The sequence below is a fragment of the Lygodium microphyllum genome, chromosome 19 (assembly GCF_053477565.2).
Source record: "Lygodium microphyllum isolate KBCC chromosome 19, Lygodium_microphyllum_v1.1.10, whole genome shotgun sequence".
Classification (NCBI taxonomy): Eukaryota; Viridiplantae; Streptophyta; class Polypodiopsida; order Schizaeales; family Lygodiaceae; genus Lygodium; species Lygodium microphyllum.
The window spans coordinates 127,634,413-127,641,261 of NC_141153.1; positions in this window are offsets into that span (position 1 = coordinate 127,634,413).

The following is a 6,849-nucleotide window of genomic DNA, read 5'->3' on the forward strand; positions in this document are numbered from 1 at the left end:
AGCCAGCTCACGTTTTTTTTGCACCTGTTTCAAAATCTGGCCAAAAAATCACTCTTTTTGTCATATCTCGGGCATTCGGAACCCGATTCAGGCAAGATAAGAGTCTAAGTTGGGGTTTTGGCATGCTCCGGACGCGATAGTGATGTCGGATTTACCAAATTCTGATGAAAAATTCTTCTGCAACAGATTTCAGGTCTGAGACAGGATGTATTTATATTCCTATGCTTGTTTGGGCATGACTACATGACCGGTTTGATGCCTATTGCATCCCGATTGATTGGGGGATTGAAGCTACATGTAATGCTATGATTTTGGCTTGATTTTGGGGCTAGAAATACACAGTTTATAACAGTAAATGCATGCTGAATACTCTTGGGCTGAAGCTATCTTTCATGCTTTGACATATGCCTATTGGTTCTGGATGTATGTCTTGGGTTATGCTATGATATATTGATCATCGAGAAATGACTTCGAGCTTGTCATTGAATCCGGATTCTTTTGGAAGCTTGAGCTTATTTCAGCCCGCACTTATTGACATTGGTATATGCTTTGACAGTGATGCTTCTTGGGTTTATGCATACCCATTGCCTATGACTTGATGCTCATGTCACGGTTGATTACCCTATGCATACGTTGAGCTTGAGTGCTCATTGAAGCTCCACCTTGGATGCATTTTGGATTATCTGGAGTAGTCTTGGATGTTACTTGGCTTGTCAGAGTTTGGATTGGGATGTATTTGATGTCTTACATGCTTACGGATGCTACATATGGATGCTCTACCGCCTACATGTTCGGGATGTACTATTGATGCATTGTCTTAGACTTATGTCATTGGCACTGTGTCTTGCCTTGGCTTAAGCTCTTGAGCTCGTACATACGACTTTTGTGCCAGTGGGAGCATTCTTGAATGCTTATCAGACATTGAGCAAGCGATACTTTTATGCATTGAGCAGTTACAGACACTTGAGACTTTGGGACTTCTTACCTTTTGGAATGATACATCATATGTCTTGGTTCACTGTATGATTATGAGCTAAGTCTCAGTTTTGGATCCGTATCTTTGTGAACTAACACCTACTTGCATCAAGTTTTGGTAGTGGCAAGAACACTTTGCCCCGTTGCCTGGGGGGTGTGCCTACTCAGTGGGCAGATGTTTGTATGACATACTTGAGTGTTGGATTCATGCTTATCGACCGCCATATGCTTATGTTATGTCCGCATGATGCCAGCTTTGGTCTTGGCAGTATCTAATTGCCTTGGGATCCGATTTTGGCACTGTTAGCTCTCTTTTACTGAAATTTAAAATTTATTACAGCAAGCATATATATATGGACTGACATGGATTTTTCAAGCTAAAACACTCTGAAATGATGTACTTTCACTAGTGCTTGGTGGGCAGTAGCTTTGGTTCCACTTTCCTCACCATTTTCCCTCGATTTTGGTGATTTTTGGTCATTTTCTGTAGTAAACAACAAGCAGTTTTGAACTGTCTACCGTCTTCCAGCTTGCATTATGGCGAGTTCGTCCATTGATCATGCTATTTTCAACATCACTAAGATTGATGGTACGAACTACTCTTATTGGAAGAGCCAGATTTGGCAGATGGTGGTGTAGAAATCGCAGATCAAACCTTTGAGGTTGAGCGGGCATCCGCTTGCAACTATGCCAGATGAGGAATGGCTTGAGCTTGATGAGTTATGCAAGTCCACTATTGTATTGTCTCTCACAGAACAGGTTCACTATAATGTCTTTGAGGAAGAACAGAGTGCATGGCAGTTGTGGGAAAAGATCAAAAATCTCCGTGACAAGAAAAGTCTAGTGAGTCAGATGTATTGGCTGAAGCAGCTTATGGATCTGCACATGAAGGAGAATGTGACTATGTCTGCTTACTTGAGCCAGTTCCATGCTATACTCAAGAACTTGACTTCGCAGGACATCACTTTTGCAAAGGATGTCACTCCTCTTTTCTTGCTAAGTACTCTTAACGAGTCATGGGATGTATTCCTCACTGCATTATGTGCCTCTACTGCTACCTTGAAATTATCTGATGTTGAGAGTGCTCTTCTGCAGGAAGAGGTTAACCGTAAGAATTTGGATGCCTCTCGTGTGTCTCATGCTATGACAGTTAGAGGCATGAATGATGGATATGGAAAGCATGGTAGTGGTAGTGGCCGTGGATGGGATTCTGAGAAATCTCGGTCCAAGTCTCGTGGGAAGACGTAGCAAATCCCGTGGCAGGAATGCAGATGTTACTTATCACCATTGTGGGAAAAAGGGCCATATTAGGCCACAATGCCATGAATTGCGCAATGAAAGGCACAAAGATAAGGGGAAAGACAAAGTGCAGGATAAGTCTTCTAATCGCAGCATAGTACTTGCAAAGTCTAGTATTAAAATTGAAGAGATCAATGTTATGCAGCTTGAGAATGTTGATGATGATGATTATATCCTAGCAGCTTCTTCTAGTGCTTTGCAGATGATAGAGATACACTCTATGTATGCACAGTGTTGGCTCTTGGACTCAGGTGCGTCCTTTCATGTGATACCTTGTCGAGAGTGGTTTCATTCATACTGTACTGTTTCGGGTTCTGTGCACTTGGGTGATGACAGCTCTCTTGATACTGTGGGCATTGGTGATGTTAGGCTGTAGTTTCCTTCTGGCAGCAGTTTTGTTATGCAGGATGTACATCATGTACCTACTTTGATATGCAGTCTCATGTCAGCTGGCAGCTTGATGATACAAGTTATCATGTATCTTTTGGAGACTCTGCATGGAAGATCACTCGTGGCAGACTTGTGATTGCGAGAGGTACCAAGGCTGGCAGTCTCTACCCCTTGATTGAATCAGCTTCTTCCCTTGATCATGTTTTGTCTGTGGGTTCTATCCCACATGTATCTCTTTGGCATGCCCGTTTGGGTCATCTGTCTTTGAAGGGAATGAAAATGCTTTCTAGTTTGCAGTACTTACCGCCCCTTGATTATGCATGTTTTGATTCATGTGAGCATTGTCTTTATGGCAGGCAGACTAGGTCTACGCATAAGAAGTCTGGTAGGCCACACATGAGTGAGCCCTTGGCATTGGTACATTTGGATGTCTGTGGGCCCATGCCTTGTCAGTCTATGGGTGGTGCAAAGTATTTTGTTACGTTCATAGATGATTTTTCATGGAAAGTTTGGGCTTATCCCATTAAGCTGAAATCTGATGTCTTGGCTGTGTTTCAGAGATGACTTGCATTGATTGAGAACTAGTCTGGGTATAGGCTAAAATGCCTAAGGACAAATAATGGGGGTAAGTATGTCTCACGTGCTTTTGAGCAGTTATGTGATGAGAGGGGTATTAAGCGTCAGTTGACCGCCCCCTACACCCCCCAAAATGGTTTGGCTGAGCGGATGAATAGAACCATCCAGGAGCGTGTACATAATATGCTTAGCCATGCATGCCTACCCCACAGAGCTTTTGGGCTGAGGTAGTTAGTACAGCTGTGCATGTCATAAACAGATCACCTTCTAGTGGTTTGGATTTCCAAGTCGTAGAGGAGGTATGGACTAGAAAATCCCCCTCTTATGCGCATCTCTGTGTCTTTGGATGTGAGGCATTTTGCCATGTGCCCAGGGACAAGAGAAGTAAGCTTAACAATTACAATTCTCCTGGCATCTGATCCTTGGCAAACATCAGAATGCTTAACATAACTAAAAGCATTCTGGAAGATCGATGGCCACCAATATCCAGCACGGAGAGCTTTCTAGGCGGTAAGGCATCTAGCAAAATGTTCCCCACATGCTGAATCATGGCATTCCTTAAGAATAAATGATACTTCATCATGTACTACACATCAGTGCATGATAAATCTTGTCTACTCCTTTCCGATACAAGACACCCACTACAATCGAAAAGCATAGTGCTTCTTGCTTAATCTTTCTCTTCTTAGACTTTAATAGAGCATCCCCTAATCCCCTTGTAGATAGATAATGCATTATAGCTGCACACTAGGAAAGGATGAAAGCTGTATCGATTTTAAATAGACCTTTCATATCACTTCCTTCAACTAGAATTTCTTTTGGCACCCCATAATCCACAAGACATTTAACAATACCCTGCATCTCTCTTCAGTGGCTTACTCCTAATGTCATAATCAAACTCCTGCAAAGTGATTAACTTTGCTAAACGGGTAGGTGGCTACACTTTTTTTTCACAAAAACCATACCAAGGCACAATTTCTCCATATAAGTATAGTTGATTTTAGATATTCCCAATTTCCAGCTAGCAAAGACTATTGGATGATACCATTTCTCTTCCCAAATTTTGGCTAAACAATAGCTGATACTATGCATTGTTTCTCTACTGAAAATATAGAAAAAAACCTTACCTCTTCTAGGTGCTTTTAGGATTGCAGATTTGCTAGTTCTTTCTTCACATCCTCAAAGGATACTTGACCAACTTCACTTTAATTAAAGAGACAATTGAAAGATAACAAGTTCATGAATGGAAACACTCTTTTTGCTAGTGCATTAATAAATCTATCCATTGACAGAAAGCTATGAACCTCTTTTGGAGTGCGTGGTGGGCTCATAGCAACTATAACCTTTATCTTTTCATGGTTAGCCATGATCCCTACTTAGCTAACCACATGGACAGTAACAACCTATAAGGCATCCCAAAGACACTTTCATGGGTGAAGAGCAATGCAAAATTGTCTATAACACTCAAAACATTTCCTTCAAATAATCAACTGTCTATCCCTTGTGGTGGCTGCCTCCAAATCATTGATAAAGACTTTTAACTCATCTAGTGAAATGTCACTAAAAGTCTTATCAATTGTACGTTGCCAAGAATCTGGTGCATTGCATAACCCAAAGGCCATCACATGATATGCAAAGGTATCAAAGATAGTAAAAATATTATTTTCAACTTATCTTCCTCTACAATAGCCATTTGGTTGTATCCAACAAAGCAATCCATAAAAAAATAGATTTTCCTACGTGCTAATTGATCTAAGATAGATCTAATAAATAAATGGTAACAAATAGTAATCCTTAACCATCTGCTTATTAGGCTCTCTAAAATCTACACAAAGCCCAATTTGATTATTCTTCTTCTTTGTGATAACATTTGGTGAACACCATTATGTGTGTTGTATGGAACATATCATGCTAGCTTTCCTTAGTTTTGTCAGTTCCTCAAATATTTTGTCCCTTAATTTGAAAGGCATACGCCTTACTATTTGTTGCACAAAGTGACCACCTTCCTTTAGGGGAATGGTATGAATAACCAAGCTGGGAGGAATACCTCTCAGCTCTTCATAACTCCAAGACAGATGTTGCTGAATTTCTGAATCAAGGACACATAGTCCTTCCTTGATTCCAAACTTAGTATGGACCCTAATTTAATTGGTCTCTTGAATCATTCAACGTACCAAGGTCTAACTCAATTACGTATGCATCTCTTATCCTCTCCTGAGCCTATATTGGCTCATTCAAAAGTTATTTGATGGATATCCTCTATAGTGGACCCTTATTTGGACTCGTCACTTGATGATGTCTCACTACTAGATGCATCCTCCAATGTGTATATCTCTATAGAGGATAAAGGTACTCTCTCACTTTGAGGAAATTCAAGGTAGGCATCTACTACTACACGTTTAGCACCTCCACCAAAGATCAACCGATGAGCGGGTTTATCAAACTGACAATTCGCTTGTAAGTTTCATGGCCTTAATCAACTGTAAGAGATTTACATCCAACTTAACTTTGCAAAGAAAATCGCTAAATCAAATTCATGATAGCTAGCAAGAACTCTCTTTTCCTGCCAAACCATTCTCTCATTTGGCCTTTGAATCAGCTTTGGTGCCTCTTTCTTGTCTTTTGTCTTCTTCTTTGACAATTCCTTATCCTTAGTGTCAGCTTTACCATCAACGGTTTTTAGAGGTCCACCTTCCATGTCAAGATTAAGAGTTGCATCCCCTTATCATCTTGCTTAGGGTTTTCCTAGATGGGTTTTCCCTTGTCTTTGTCACCTTCTCTACTCTTTTGACCCCCTTGTAATGACTCATAAATTAGAAGCTTTAGTGCCATTGACACAAATAACTACAATAAGGCCGACTCCACTACCACTAGGCAACTCCTCTACAATAGCCTTTCCTCTTTTGCAATATTTGTTTCGGTCCCTCATTTGCTAGAGATTATTTCCTTGTGTTGGATGGTTGATTAGACCTAGCTATTTACTTCCTTACTGGAGAGAGCTAGTCTTGCTCTAATAGGTACTGGCTAAATGGCCAAACTTCCCACATATGTCACATTTAACATTTAGAGAATTCCTAGGGAAATGTTGGCTATCACACCACTTACAGTTGAATCTTGAGGGGGCACCCTCTTCATCAGGGCATTGGCTCCCTATTAAATTTTTCTTCTTCTTAAGGAAATTGACATCAATAGCTATTTGCCTATATTGTTTGGTGATCATGTTAATATAGCGTTTCATCATATCCTGAACTTTGCTAAGGGCATTCGAGGCACTTGACTCATAGTCGTGATCATCTACCTATCATTCCATTGCTAAGGGAATTGGCTCTGATTCCTTGGAAAAACATTAGGGTTTATTGTTTGGCCTCCAACACTAGGTAGAGCCCTTTGACTAGCCATAGGCATGGTCACACTAGGAGGAGCTGACTAGCCATAGGCATGGTCACACTAGGAGGAGCTAGCATCATGGGCACGTTCGAAATCATGCTTCCTCTCCCATTGAAAGTACTCATGGGATTCCCTTGACCTCCATTTGCTAAAGTACTCGTGGGATTCCCTTGACCTCCATTTGCTAAAGTATTTCCAATGTCTAAACTCAGGTTCTATTTT